This window comes from Prionailurus bengalensis, chromosome A3 (genome assembly GCF_016509475.1).
Source record: "Prionailurus bengalensis isolate Pbe53 chromosome A3, Fcat_Pben_1.1_paternal_pri, whole genome shotgun sequence".
NCBI lineage: Eukaryota > Metazoa > Chordata > Mammalia > Carnivora > Felidae > Prionailurus > Prionailurus bengalensis.
Genome location: NC_057354.1, coordinates 43,025,854 through 43,041,878, shown reverse-complemented (window position 1 = coordinate 43,041,878; position 16,025 = coordinate 43,025,854). Strand labels below are relative to the sequence as shown.

At 48.1% G+C, this 16,025-nt stretch overlaps 1 protein-coding gene across 1 annotated transcript in view; it reads right to left on the bottom strand.

The window, feature by feature from the left end:
- The window catches only part of BANF2 (BANF family member 2), a 40,085-nt gene extending 35,330 nt beyond the window's left edge, over window positions 1–4,755 (bottom strand). Inside the window, exon 1 of the mRNA XM_043602943.1 lies at window positions 4,574–4,755. The gene's annotated coding sequence lies outside the window, so the exon portion shown is untranslated. The remainder of the gene's footprint in view (window positions 1–4,573) is intronic.
- Between the last annotated feature and the right edge of the window lie 11,270 nt (window positions 4,756–16,025).

Here is a 16,025-nt window from a genome sequence, read left to right as displayed (position 1 = left end):
GATGGCCACCATCAGCTCCTTCCTTCCTGTTTGCCCGCCCACTGGGGGGTGGGCAGTGTCTTCGTGCCTTTTATCTGGGCTTGCCCAGGAGTTGCTTGGGGCAACAGAATGCAGTGCCCTGGTGGTGCCAGTACTATGTTTCACCCCCCAAAAGCCTAGCAACTCTGCATCATCCCTCAGAAGCCAGCTGTCATAAAGTCTGACTACCCTGAGACCTCCATGCTAACCACATGGAGATGCCATATGGAGGCCCTGTGAGTTCCAGAAAGGTGAGGGAGTGACCTTCGCCAATGCCATGCAGAGCTGGGTCCTGCCCAAATTCCTGACTCATGGGATTGGGAGAAATAATTGATCATTGCTGTATTAAGCCATTAAGTTTTGGGTTACACAGCAAAAGCCTACTGAAGTAGCGACTATCTTTCCTCTTGCAGGGTGTTCACTCGCTCTAGACCCTGCTGAGCACATTCCGCCTGCCAGATGCTGTTCCAGGCACTGTTCCAGGTCCAGGGTGAGTGATCGTGAGATAGACAGCACCTCTGCTCTTGCAGGACTGAAGTTTTTGTCCAGGAAGATGGCCATAGGCAAGAAAACACCCAAATACAATGCAACGGAGGAATGTTTGTCCCCTCCCCTCCCCCTACCCGAGTATTCATACGTTGAAATCCTAACCCCAAGGAGCGACAGTAAGAAGACAGGGCCTTTGGGAGGTGATTAGGTCATCAAATGATTAGGGTGGAAGAGTCACGCATGGGATTAGTGCCCTTATAAAAGGAACCTTAGAGAGGCTCCTGGGTGGCTCAGTTGGCGAAGTGTCCTACTCTTGATTTCAACTCAGGTCATGATCTCATGGTTTGTGAGATCAAGCCCCATATCAGGCTCTGTGCTGGGCATGGAACCTGCTTAAAGTTCTCTCCTCTCCCTCTGTCCCTCCCTCCTCTCTCGCTCTCTCAATAACTAACTAACTAACCAACTAACTAAATAAATAAAAGGAGCCTCAGAAAGCTCTCTTTCCACCACATGAGGTGACAAGGAAATGGCTGTCCACAACTTGGAAGCAGATGATCACCAGAACCCTCCACTCCTGGCCCCCCGATCTCAGACTTCTAGCCTCTAGAACTGTGAGATAAGCCCCCAGTCAATGGTGCTTTGTTGCAGCAGCCTGAACTAAGACACACGATAATGTCTGAATTTAGGAGCAGTTTGGAGTGGGGCTGGGGACAATATTAGACAACACAAGGAAGGCTGCTCTGAGGGGATGCACCTGATCCGGGTGGTGACGTTGAACAGGGGCAAACCATGCAATGACCAGAGGGAAGGGTGATGTTGCCAAAGCCCTGAGGGAGCAATGTGGCTTGTTGGAGGCATAGGCGGTGGTCTGTGGGGGGCGTTTGGGGGGAGGGGGGAGAATGAGGTCAAGAGATGAAGTCCCAAAAGTTGGCGGGGCTATAGCTACACTGACCGGTTCAGTGGCCACGAGCCACACAAGGCTATTTAGGCCAAACGTAACATAAAATTACAATTTAGAACTCAGTTCCTCCGTCCCACTAGCCACATTTCGAGCCCTTGAGAGCCATACATGGCTCGTGACTAGCATATGGGACACTACAGATGAGAATATTTCCCTCAGTGAGGAAAGTTCTATCAGCCAGCGCTGGCTGTAGAACAAACCAGGAGTCGACCAAGGTTCAAGGTCAGACCACGTGCCCTTGAGCTTGGCACCTCATTAAATCCCTGGAGGTGCTGGTTTTCCCCAGGATGAAATGAGGCTCCCGCAGCCCAACAGTGGGGCTGAATTATCCACAGCAAGATATCAAGTCCACAAACAGTTGAACTGAGGTCTTACTGGGAGAGCATGTTCAAGGCTTCATCCACGGTAAACTGGCAGCAAAAAGGCCTGTTTAACTGACTTCTTTGCAACCTCATTTAGGCTGCCAATTTGGGGCTCCCTGATGTGAAAAAAAGAACAGAGCGTGGCTACTATTTCAGAGCAATGCGCAGAAGGGAAATTGCTACAATTAGCCAAAGCTGATTTTGATTAGCATATTTTCTTCCTCAGCGCATAACATCTGTTGGTGTGGAAACAGTCACTCCATCTTGTCCCGTCAGAGCGAGAGGCACGGGCAGTGAATGAGGCAGGCCCACGGGGAGCCCGACAGCAGCCGGGACAAATGTGAAGAGGGGGTAAAAGAGCCCCTGAGGAGGGGCACCTGGGCGGCTGTCGTTTGAGCATCTCTTGATTTGGGCTCAGGTCATAATCTCAGTTTGTGGGTTCGAGCCCCGCAATGGGCTCTGCGCTGACGGTGCGGAGCCTGCTTGGGATTCTCTCTCTCTCTCCCTCCTTCCCCCCCATCTCTCTCTCTCTCTCTCTCTCCCTCGCTCGCTGCCCTCTTTCCCTCTCTCAGAATAAATAAATAAACTTGAAAAAAAAATTTTTTTAAGGAGGTAAAATAGCCCCTGAGGAACTGGGCAAGTTACCAGAAGTTTGTCCTTAGGAAGAATAAATTGGAAAGTGTTCCCCTCTCCCACCGCCCTCTCCAACCCTGCTCAGGCTGGGGGGTGGCAGCTGGAGGCCGCACGCTCTCTTTAGAGTCAGCCACACCGACATTGTCATTTGCTGTTGGTGGCGGCTCCACAAGTTCTCTACCCCTTGGGGCGGTTACCCAAACATCCTCATCTGAGAAATGCAGACGATGACACCCACGTGATGGGTGAGGGGCAGATTACGGAAAATAATCTCTGTGACCACATTCGGCATACAGTAGGTGCTCCATAAATGCTGGCTGAATCATAATCTTCATAGGAAAGAGTTTTGGGAGAGGAAGAGAGATGGGCTGAGGGGTGTGTGATTAGCACTCAGGCTGGTTCCAATCCTGTCGCCCCTCATTCATCCATTCAACAAACATTCATTCTGGGAATTGGTCTGTGGCCTCACACCAACCCCCTAGAACCAGCCTGACCACCACTTTCTTATCTGGGGCCCAGCAGATTGCTGGAGCTGGTCTCTATGGTCCCTTTAGGCTTTTCCCCCTAACAAAGTTTGTAGCCGTCCTGGAAGGCCTGACCCATTTGGGTTCAAACATGGGAGCTTAGCAAGGTTTCGAGACCCAGATCCTGCAATCTGGGATTTGGAACAGCTTTTAAAGATCTTTTGGTTCAGCTCCCGACTGATCACAAGGATCCTGTCCCAGCCCTGCTGACGGAAGGTACTCGGTTTGCCTGGATGCTTCCAAAGGCATTCTTACTGCCTCGCAAAGCAGCCCATTCTATTTTCAGCGCGCTCTAATCTACGGATACGCTTGCCTGTATATGGAGCGTATAGAAATTCTAGGTTAATGTCCCTCTTAGAACACGGCACCCAGCACAGAACATAGTTCTCAGTTTCCATATCTGTAAGATGAGCACAAAAATACCTACTTCATCTTCCTGGTGGCAGGAACTCAGAGCAATAACAGATAGGGGGTCTGATACTAGTAGGCGCTTGTTTGTTCCTTCCCTTTCCAAACGAGGGCTGTTGCAAGTGGAGGATGCGGACCCCTCTGGCTCCAGCCTCTAGACCGTTCTTTTCCTTCAGTGGGGCCTGGGATGAGACACAATGTTCCCAGCAGGCCCGATGGACCACTACGACTTGGACTCCCGCGTGTGAGGGAGAGGATGGCAGTCAGCTCTCACAAGAAGACAAACCACCCCGGGGTGCGAGGCGTTCTGAGCCCTCTGGTCTCTCTGGCGAATGGTCCCTCTGGATGCGGGGAGCCAACAGACAGACAGACAGGGCAGCGGGGAAAGCTGGCTCTGCCTCCTGGTGCCCCTGCTCCGGTCCCCACTGTTGGCTGTTGAAGGCCTGGGTGCTGGTGTCCCAGCTGGGAAGAGCCAGCGTCCTCCCAGAGAGAGGGCCCTGCACCCCACCCCCGCCCTCCTCTCGGTTGCCTACTCTTCCGGTGTGCGAACCCATCTACCAATTTCCCAGGATGGTCTCAAATCTCTCACTGTCCCAAGAGGGAAGGAAGAGATTTGAGACGCCCGGCGCCACTGGCAGTGGGATTTCAAAACAGCCAAGGAGGGAAGGCACGGCGTACAGAGAGGAAAGTCGTCATGCATATGGTTGGGGGCGGGCGGCAGGGGGGGGGGGGGGCTCGCATCCCTCCCATCGCCAGTGAAGCTACACCTGCTCCCTCTGCTGTAAGGGTGTCGCTGGGCCGATGGCTGCCTTTGTCCCCAGCTGGGACCCAGAGCGATCCTCTAGTGGATGTGCCATCTGGGAGCCTGGCCTCCCTATTCTGAGCCTCTATGGAGCACCGAGATGACCTTGGCCCAGGCAGCCGGGGCAGGTGGCCGACTGGGGCTGGGTGGCGATTAGAATACCACTTCCTCCATTTGGCAACCGTGCCGAGAGAGGTCTGGAAAGGGGTGTCTGAGTCAGGTGAACTAGCTTCCCCACACAGGCTCGGGCTTGTCCCGGCACACTCCCGGTCGCCAGATCGGATAAGCCGCTGTGAGTATGAGACCCTGGGGGGCTAGCCCGGCCAGCCATGGGCTGGGTCTCTTTCCATGGTTCTCAGGAAGTGTGAATACTCACCAAGAGCGCCTGGCGGGTCCGTGCCACAGGTCGACTTGTCTCCGTTGCCCTGACCCTGTTAAGTGCAGGTCAGCCCTGGGAGGGTAAACTCACATATCCTGGGCCCAGGGGCAAGTGAGGCCTGAGATCCTGAATGGGCCACATTGTGATGTCACAGCACTGGGGTCCCCCACAAGGCCTGCTGTCCCTGCTGGTATCAGGGGACAGGGAGCTGTTCCTGAAGAAGTAACACATCTGATTGGCACTGTTGGAAAAAAAAGCAACCGCCCTGCTAGGGCTCATCAGCCCGGGAGGCCCATATCCCCATCCTGCCTGGTTGGGTCAACATAAGTAACCCAAGTGCCTCTTTTCATTTTTCCCACACATTGACTTACAGAGGTACCCCCAACCCTTAGCTATTCCTTTGCACATTTTCTATGATTGATTTGAAAGTCCAAGGCAGACCCAGGACTTTTCCCCCACTGCCCACCTGGTGTGTTCAGAGTGCAATCAGAAGAATTTCAATATTAGCTCAGAAAACAAACAGGAACATGTAAATCTCCCCCACCCTCTCTCTTGAGCCAAACCTGTCGCATGCCTTTCAGGGTATCTTCTATAGTTTATAAGCCCGCGCTGCTCTCCTCAGCAGGTGATTGGTAATTAGGTACAACTTCCAGTGAATAAGCCCCCAAAGGGAAGAAAAACCCACAAAAGGGGCCAAAGTCTAAGAGGTTTCGAGAAGTTCTGTCCCCTTGCTTCTCTGGTGCTTCAGGCTGGGAACGGGAAGCATTCTAACCAAAGAGAAAATGGCCTTGTCTTGGAGACGATCCTAAATTTTTGAGTCTGAAACAGTGGTTTTCAAGCTTTGGGGGTACATTTGAATCACCTGAAGGGCTTATTAAAATACAGATTCCCCCCCTCCCCCAGATTTCCTGATTCAGTACATTGGGTGTAGGACCCAAGAATCTGTGTTTCTAACAAGTTCCCAGGTACTGCTGCTACTGGTCCAGGGAGTACCTTTTTTCTTTTTAACATTTATTTATTTTTGAGAGATAGAGCGTGAGCAGGGGAGGGGCAGGGAGAGGGAGACATGGAATCCGAAGCAGGCTCCAGGTTCTGAACTGTCAGCACAGAGCCCGGTGCCGGGCTCGAACCCACAAACTGTGATATGACCTGAGCCGGAGTCGGACGCTTCACTGACTGAGCCACCCAGGCGCCCCCAGGGAGTACACTTTAAAAAGTATTGCTTGGAAACATAATGCTGCTGGTCTTCTGGGTTTGATCCTAAAATAACACTGCCAGCTGATGGCAGTATTCAGGGCTGGCTGGGGAACAGAAAGAAGTCCTAGCTTTGGGGCCAAACTCGCTGAGTCCTAGGTTCAACCAACCTGCTGTATTGACGGTCTACCTGTTCACGGCCAGTGCTGAGCCATGTTGGGAAGGCACGGCTCATGTCTGTGCCCTGCCCATAGCCTCTTGGCTTTACCATTTCTGTGCACAAAGGTAGCCTGACTTCCAGCCGCCAGCGCCTGTGTCCCTTTGTCCGGGAGCTCTCCTCAGCTTCTGGAGCCCATCCTGTCTACAGGCAGTGCAGCTGTGAGCCCAGGAATCAAAATCTCCCCAGGAACCTCCTCAGCCAGTGACGTTTAGGGATTGGTGGGTAAATGCCCCAGCTCCTTCCTGCTCAGGTGGAGTCACTGGGAAGCACGCTCTACGCCATCTCCCAGGGGTCGCCACAGAACAGAGCCTCCATTGCCCAGTGGTAACTGGCTTGATAATACCCGATCTTGCTGCCCTCCCTCTCCTGGCCCACCTCCCCGCCTCTCTGCCAGAGTTTCCCGGAATTGCCTCTAAATAAGCAACTTGCCCTTGAATCTTGCTTTCAAGGTCTGCTTCTGGGGGAACCCAGATCAAGACATCATGGATAAGGAAAGGTTTTTGTCCTTGATAAGTTCACATTTACAGGAGGGAAGACACATAGTGTGGCTTAGTAAAATCAGGAATTTCTGGGAATTACTGGTGAGTGTCGGGTCTCCAGGCAGATGAGGCATTCTGCTGGTTGCCCTTAGGAGTGTCATCAAGGGTGTCTTAACGCAGTGTAGGAGCTCAGATGACACTATCACGGGGAGGCCAGGGGGAAGAAGGGGCCTGGCAACCTGGCCCAAAGGCCTTTTCTTCCACACAGGCAGGCCTGAATGGGGTACCTGCAGGGGACTGATTTGCTATGCAAATTCCTCTTGCTTCTACCTCCCTGGACAATTTCTCTTAAAATATTAAAATAGGAATACGGAGGTGCACCTGCACCATATAAAATATGACTCTTGTTAGGTTTGGGGGGCTGTCAGAATCTGGGGGAGGGGTTGGTAAGGGTCTCTGCTGGCCTGATAGGATTAACACGCTGTCCTAGGTGCCCACCCCCATGCCACGGCTGTGTCTAGCCTCACACCTGCGTTGTAGCAGGATTGATCCAACTCATCCTTTGCCTTTACAGTGGGCGTGGCCCCCAACTCATCCCACATACCCCTCCTCATCATCAGCGTCTGTCCTCCAGAGAACCCCCACATACAAACATACAATCCAAATGAAATCACTCCACGTGGCATCAAAACACCCTTCAAAGCAAGTCCCTGGCCCCTTCAGTCAGACACTTACATACAGAAGTTATGGAACGACCAGTGAATGGCCCCAGTTGCTCCTTGGCCGGGCACCTTCACAGATCATTCTCAGGGGACCAGGCACCCCAGAGTTCTTTCCCCACATTTCAACTTGGCTAGAGGGAGAACAAAGCCTATCATCCTGCAACACTGTGTTAATGATATTATCAACCTTTTCGGCATTACCCAAGACTCAAAAAATAATGGCTACCAAACAACCACGAGCCTGGCCTCTAGACAAAAGGATCATGTACATGAAGGGCCCCAATTCCGAGACCTCAGCACAGAGCTAAGAGATGAAAATGGGGGCTCAGCTTGTGCCTTCAAAGACAACAGTCTCGACGTCCATCTCATATTTTACACTCCCAAAGCCACAAAAATGCCTTCGACCTCATCGTTTTATTTTGTGATTAATTTGTGACATAATTTAAAATATGGGAGAAACATGTACATTCATGTGTTAATTTCAGTGCCTTTTTTTAGAAATGTGGGAAATTGGAAATCATGTAAATGTCTGAAAGAGGAATGATTGAATAAATTGTAGAGAATCCCCATGTTGGAGTATTAAGACCGTTAATAAAATGATCATTAGGACCATGGGGAAACAGAAAAGAACGGCATTATTAAGTATAAATTTAAAAGGCAGAGTCTACAAACAATTACAACTATGAAAACACTTGCCTGTGAAAAAATACTCAACATCACTAATGACCAGGGAAATGCAAAAAAACTAGAGCACACTCACAAGCATGGCTACAATCAAAAAGAATAGCAATACTAAGTGTTGGTAAGAACGTGAACTTGAACTTCCATATGTTGTAAAATAGTACAACCACCTTGGAAAAGTGCTTGGTAGTTTGCTCTAAACATACAGATCTACGAAATGACCCCGCAAATCCACTCCCAGGTATTTACTCAAGAGAAATGAAAACCCCTCCAACAGTTGTACAAAAGTGTCCATAACTGCTTTATTCACAATGTCCCCCAACCAAAAACAAGGCAAATGTTCAATAACAAGTGAATAACAAATTCTTGTAAATGTTTATAACGGAACATTAGTCAGCAATGAACACAAACAAAGTCCTAGTGCCTACATGTTCGTGTGATAAACCTCAAAGACACCCTGAACAGCAGAGGCCACAGACAAAGGGGACATACTTGATTCCACGAAGTTCTGGAACAGGTAGAACTAGTATAAGGCAGCAGAAATGTTTAGTGATTGCCTGGAGGTGAGAGTGGGGTGGGGTGGGGTGGGGGATGGACTAAAGGGATAAGGGAACTTCGTGGTGTAAAGGAAATGTTCTAGATCTTTAGTATAGTGGCATTACTCAGGTGCATATATTTGCCAAAACTTGTCAACCTGCACAGTTAAAATGTGTGAATTTTAAAGCACGTAAATTATACCTCAATAAAGGTAAGAATGTGTGTGTGTGTGTGTGTGTGTGGTATGTGTATATATGACATATATATTACATATCCATACATTCACATACGTAGTCATATCAATACACACACACACACACACACACACACACACACACACTGCTTGCCCCGGAGTAAAACCCAAAAGGAAATACACTAAAATATGAAAAACAGTTGTGTTTCATTAATGACATTATAGATGATTTCTTTTTCTTTTTCACTTCTTAGAGTTGCCATAATTTTACCTGTGTGGTCCTATGGTAGAATAATAAATGTTCATTTTTGTTTTTTCATCACAAATTTCTGGAAGCAAGCACTTACGGTGATGTATATGACACACTAGGTTTTTATTGAATATGTGTATGATGACTCCTATGGATTTCTTTTCCTGTATGTCCACCAATCTAAATCTTCAAGCCAATATCAAATCTCACATCTCCTACTGAACCATTCATAATATCCTTGTCAGAAACAAAAACTGTCTTATATCATCCACCATCTCTTCATATATTGTTTCTCTTTAACCACAATCGTCTGCTCTCCAAGGGCTGGAATAATATCTTTATTCTTTGTATTCTCAACAATCCCTAGCACAGAAAAGCACAGAAATTTGGAGAAAATAGATCTGAGCTAGCACAGGGTCACTATGTACAGTGGCACAGGCTGTGCACTGCACAAACTCTGAGCAATGACACAAATGGCTCCCCCTGCTGCATGAATAATGCCCTCTGGAGTTGTGCAAACAAAGTTTTTGGTCAGAGTCCCTGTCTAGTTTTGTGACCCTGAGGAAGTTACCTCCTGAGCTTTGGTTTCTTTATCTGTGTAATGGGAATGTTGAGATGATTGAATTGAGATAGTGTGTGTTCAAAGCCCTGTGCAAACTATGTGTTATCTCTACAATGTTAGATGTGATGATTCTCATAATAAATCTGGTCACTGCCTTTACAGCTTGCTCATTACCACCACTTCCTCATCAGCTTTTCCTCAATTCCCTGAAATTGTCAAACATGTTCCTGTTTCAGGGCCTTTGCACATGCTGTTCTCTCTCCCTAGAAGACTTTTGTGCCCACATCTTCTGGCAGATGGTTCCTTTGGGTGATTCAGATTTCGGCTGCAATGTCACTTGAGGCTTTACCTAAGCCTCCTAAAATAGCCTCCTCCCCGCTGTCATTTACTATCTTGTCACCCTGTGGTATTAATATCTGAAATTATTTTATTTGTTTAAGGCTGATTGTCCACCTCCCATCCCAAACCTTGTTGTGTAGAGGGTCTATGTCTGTTTTGTTCATGCCCTATCTCAAAAATCATTTACTGAATGAATGAACAAATACTTATTGGTAAGTAGGCGACATGCCGTATTTATTCAGTTCAGTCTGCCAACTGTTTTCCAAAAACCAGAGACTGTGAGGCAAACATGGCTTGTTCCCACCTCTGCTGAGAGTGGAAACCCACCCTAGTGGCTGAGGGAATCTGGCTAAGATGTGCCCGGCAGCCGCAGGTCTGAACGTTTGCCGCTGACGCTGGGCCGGGTAAAGCTCCAAGTCAGCCACCGTGTCGTGAGGACACGGGGAATAAGGAGGGCATTGTGCTGCCCACGGAGACGGATGGTTCCGAGAACGGCTTGGGAAAGCACCTCCCTCCGACTGGACACACCTCTCCCAGCCAGGTACTTTGTTCCTTTCTCTCTTCCCTTTTTCTTTCCCCGACTGTGAGCAAGGATTTCAGGCCAATCAGCCTTACCTTTGTTCCTCCTAGCTCTCATTGTGGGGTTTCTTTAAAGTTCTGTGTTGGCATAAGCTCGGTCAGCGCCACGGTGGAATTTTCTGATCCATGCCAAAGATGGAGCTCATTAGTTTCCTTGCCTGGAAGAAAGAAAACACTTCTTTAGGAACTGGCGTGTTTAGCGTTCTGCTGAAGGAGGGTGAGGCCCACTTGCAAGGAAGTTTAATGTAGGTTTGTAGGTGGGTCATTTAGGAAAAACCAGTGCACTGCAAGGTGCTCACGGGCCTGCAGAGACCCCTGCGTGTTGCCCACACCGATGGCTACCCACTGTCCACTGGCTGAGTGCAGGGCAGGGCCCTGGCAGACTTAACCAGAGGCAGGAATGCACCTCCACTCCCCTTAAAGTGCCCACCCAGTACTTTCTAGAAAGTTCTTCTGCCGTCTCCTTCCCTCCTCTTCTGAAATGTGCATGATTCCTGGAGAGGTGACTCCTGAGGTCCTGCTTTCCAAACTGGAAAACAGGTGGGTTATCCCCAGTGCTGGGAACTGATGCCACCAGATAAAGAGCCAGAATCTTTTCATTTTATTTTTAGTTTTTTTAATGTTTATTCATTTCTGAGAAAGAGAGACAGAGCATGAGCAGAGGAGGAGCAGAGAGAGAGATGGAGACACAGAATCCAAAGTGGGTTCCAGGCTCTGAGCCAGCAGCACAGACCCCGACGTGGGGCTCGAACTCACGAGCTGTGAGATCATGATCTGAACCGAAGTCAGACGCTTAACTGACTGAGCCACCCAGGCACCCCATAGAATCTTTTTATATAATGGTAGATAATTTAAAAGCTTATATTAAAATGAACTTTGTGTATTTATGAATAGAAAATGGTGTAGAAGGAAAAAAGTAAGAAATATTACCTTATGGGGTTGGAACTTCAGGTGATTTTCAAATATTTTTCATGATATTTTTCCTATATTATCTGCACTATGTATAGTATTCATATATACTGCTCTGATAAAACTAACAGTAAAATTATTTTCATTTTTAGAAAATCTGCTTTTGTGGATATATTTTGAAGAATGCAAAAATATATACATGGCTATTTATGTATACCTGAATGACATCCTAATACAGATGATTTAGAGCCCGGAAACCCCACCCCCTGCCCATCCTCAATATCTACCTTCACCCTCCCCTGTCTTTAGAGTCAGTTTGGTGCAAATATTTAATAAGAGACATTGCATGGAGGGGCCTGGGTGGCTCAGTGGGTTAAGCGTTCAACTTTAGCTCCGATCGTGGTCTCGAGGTTCATAAGTTTGAGCCCCACGTCGGGCTCTGTGGTGACAGCTTGGGGCCTGGAGCCTGCTTTGGATTCTGTGTCTCCCTCTCCCTCTCTCTGCCCCTGCCCTGCTCACGCTCTTTTTCTCTCTCTCTCAAAAATAAACCTTAAAAATAGAGAGACATTGCATGGTAAGTCAGTAAGACTTTAGTGTGATTTAGTCTGAGTTCATCTCCCTCTCCCTCTCTCTCTCCCTCTCTCTCTCTCTCTCTCTCTCTCACACACACACACACACACACACACACAACACAGATAGTTCCTAGAACTCTGAAAGAATCCATGGACTCCCAGTATAATGACACTGAAAGAAGAAACCAAAGTTGCCTAAATTAAACCAGCTAACTGATTTCTGCCCAGGCCTGGATTTTTTCTGACGACAGTGACCATTAGCAGTCTGAAGAGGAATGTGAACGGCGTTACAGGCAATGTTCTCATCCCACCAAATCTAATTTTTCTGCAGTGCACATTCAGATCGGTGGAGACTGGGCGGTCGTGCTGAGCCAAGACAGGCGGCTTGATGTATGAGCTGGTTGGGGGGCCTGCCAAAATGAAGCAGAGAGCTCAACTCAACTGCCCTAGCAGGCTCTTTCTGAATTTCTCATACCTTTTTTTTTTTCCGCTTCTGGTTAAAGACCTTCTTCAAAATTCTCACTAATGATTTAAAAAAAAAAATCTGATTAACAGAGTTTGAGAAGAGCCATGCGATGATTAAGTGGTTGGGAAAAGACGTGGAAGAAAGGCTCAAGGACCCATACTTTTAAAGTCTGGAGGGGAGAACCTGGAGGAGGGTATAGAATAATGATTTTTAAGTGCCAGGCACTTACTAATCAACTGACATGCACTCTGTGAACACTTAGAAGATGCCAGGTCTTGAGCGGGGTGCCTTAGCTCTGCCCTAGAGCTGGGAAGAGTAAGGGTTTAAAAAGTAAGTACACAGTGACGTGGGAGTGATTTAAGATCGACAAAAGAGGGATGCCTGGGTGGTTCAGTCAGTTAAGCATCTGATTTTGGCTCAGGTCATGATCTTGCAGTTCTTGGGTTCGAGCCCTGCATCTGGCTCTGTGCTGACAGCTCAGAGTCTGGGGCCTGCTTCAGATTCTGTGTCTCCCTCCCTCTCCACCCCTCCCCTACTTATTCTGTCTCAAAAAATGAATAAACATTAAGACAATTTTTTCTTAAGACCAAAGAAAGGACTTCCCCAACCTGAAGCAGCTCGTTGCAGAATTGAAATCCCAGGGAATCCAGAAGGAAAAACGTACGACATAGGCCTTTTCTAAGTTTTTATCATTGTCGAAGAGTCGTGATTCCTGCACACAGACTCTGCCAGTGAACTCTGGTGCCCAGTTGTGTCAGAGCGGCCTCGACATGAGGGTGGGGAGGAGGACTGTAGCCAGACGTTTTGTGGAGGAAATGGTTCTGTGGGTTCTGGAAGGGCAGAGAGAAAGCAGGTTCGCTCCAATGTTGCACCTCCACCAAGAGGGGGCCTGGCAAGCTTAGCACCTGATTCTGGAATGAGGGGCCACAGGCAGCTCTTGAAAGGTGGGAGCGAGAGATACTAATCAAAAGTGGGGAGAGCGGGGCGCCTGGGTGGTTCAGTCGGTTGAGCGTCCGACTTCGGCTCAGGTCACGATCTCACGGTCCGTGAGTTTGAGCCCCGCGTCAGGCTCTGTGCTGACCGCTCAGAGCCTGGAGTCTGTTTCAGATTCTGTGTCTCCCTCTCTCTCTGACCCTTCCCCATTCATGCTCTGTCTCTCTCTGTCTCAAAAATAAATAAACGTTAAAAAAAAAAATTTTTAAAAAAAGTGGGGAGAGCCTGCTGGGGGCTGAGGCACAGGGTGGGCGCAGATAGGAATAGCCACAGCTTGGCGCAGGTCGCGGCCAGCGGGCTACGGCATTCCACGAAAGTCTGGCAGAGAAACAACGATTTGATGTGGTGGCTCCTGAGGGGGCAAAGGCAGGATGGAAGCAATAGTTTAGGAAGGTTACGTTTGCTAAAACTGAGAAGGATGGATGGGAAAGAGAAAGAAAAAAAAAAAAAAGACGTTCAGGTCTTCTCACGGTTCCTCTGTACCATTTCACTCTGTTTACTTTGGAGCATTTACCACAAGCTGAACGTTAGTCTAATGAATTATTGATTGCCTGCCCCCCTCTCTACCAGACTCTAAGCTCAGGGAGCATAGGGTATTATTGGTCTGGTTCTCTGCGGAATTCTTAGCACCTAGCAGAGACTCTCGTGTGCAGTAATGCTCCGTAAGTATTTATTGAATGAATGAAGTAAATCAGGAATGGGGCGGGGGGCAAAATTCTGGAGTCCTGAGGTCTCACTGCTGGTAATCACAGAGAAGAGGCAAGATGTCTAACCAGCTAGGCTGCTGAAGGATGCTTTGTGCACACGGCTGGAAAAATGAAGCCCCGTCGTGCGTCTAACTCAGTGGCTCTCAGGCTTTGTCCCAGGATGTCCAGTGAGAGGCATCTAGCTCTGCCAAGCTGATCTCAGGGCCACGAAACATTACTCATGACTGGTACTTCCCATCGCAGACCGAGGAGGGTGATTCCAGACCCCAGAGGGTTGTGTTACGGAAAGATGCCATTTCTGGCGTCTCCGAGGCTTATTCAACTTTGTCATAAGTGCGAAGTCTTGAAGAGCTACTGCACTTCTCTGAAGTCACCTGCCATGCATGCTACTGAGGGGAACAATAACACCACGTCTCTCTTGTGGTTCGAGTCAGGATCATTTGCAAAGCATTTTAGAAACAGGCAAGTGCCAGATAAACATCATCCAACTATTCCCCCCCGCCTCCTTGCTTTCTTTGGGTGCTCACAACCAGCCAGTGGGTTAGTCCTCATTTTTGCAAAACTCCTAACTCCAAGCTCCCTTCCAATGTCACCCACACAAAACCAAACACTCTTACCAGAGTTAACTGTTACTACCACTAGCAACCGTAAAAATGGGTGATTTAGGTTCACGCTTACCATCTAATTTCTTTGTGTAAGTTCTATTTTTCTTTTGACAGTTATTCTGGTCCATCTACAGAGATTTTTCTTTAAGCACATAATAAAATTCCTCTGACTTTAAGTAACACTACTGCAAAACTTAAATCGTCTGGGGTATCATAGGTCTTCTGCTCTAGTTTTTGCAAAAGTTGAAATGTGCTGCGTTCTCTTTTAAGACTTTTGAATCTTAAATTTGTGTTTAAAAGCACCCAAAGGGCCCTACCTTCATTCATTCGCTCGTTTGTTCATTCGTTCAAGAAATGTTTAGGAGTTCCTGACCGACACGGTTGGTGGCTTCTCACATCCGGTCCGCCATTCCTGTGCATCTCAACAGCCTCTGATCGCAAACACCAGCAACCTTCTTCTCAGGGCTTCATCCGTGGTGTGGGCTGGAAATAGGAGTAGCCTTCAACCAGTGGTGGATAGGAGCTGGTAAATAAGTACCCAAGCTTCCTTGCTTCTCAGTTTGGGTGACTCTGAGGCATAGTCCACACTGTCTCCCAGAGTTCCCTGCTGGAATTAAGGCTTCAGCTGCCTACAGAGGAAATGTGCTGACCACACACTGCTCTTTGGATGTCTTCCCTTCCTGTCTCACTTCTCCACTCCCTTCCTGGTGATTCCTAGGATCACCTTCCAAATAAACTGCCTTCACTCAAATCTTTTCCTCAATGTCTTCTGGGGAGACCCAACCTAGGGTGAGTTTGTGCCAGAATCAAGGCATTGGGCTAGGTGTTCAAGGAGCATCGTGATGCATCAGATTGAGCTACTGACCCCAACGAGTTCAAAGTTCACACAAGGAATGAGATGTGTGCAGAAATGTCAACATGAGCATGTACAATATCTCATTGTTCTAATATTTTCAAATCTCGTTGGGTCTCTCTCTCTGTCTCCCTCTCTCTCTTACACACATACACACACACACGCACACGCACACGCACACGCACACACACACACACACACCCTCTACTCTGGTCCAGATGACTATTATATTTAGTGGTGTGGAGAAGCCAACTGGCTCACGACAGCTGATTGTTACATTTTCAAGAATTTTTCAAGCAGTTCATTAAACACAGCCATTATTAAAAATTTTAACGATAAAGGGCGCCTGGGTGACTCAGTCGGTTAAGCATTTGACTCTTTGTTTTGGCTCATCATGATCTTGTGGTTCGTGAGATCGAGGCCCGCATCAGTCTCTGTGCTGCCTGCTTGGGATTCTCTCTCTTCCTCTCTCTCTGTCTCTTCCTGGCTCTCTCTCTCTCTCTCTCTCAATATAAATAAATAAACTTAAGAAAAAGCTTGTTACAAAATTTTAATAATATAAACTTACAATGAAATAGATTATGTGAA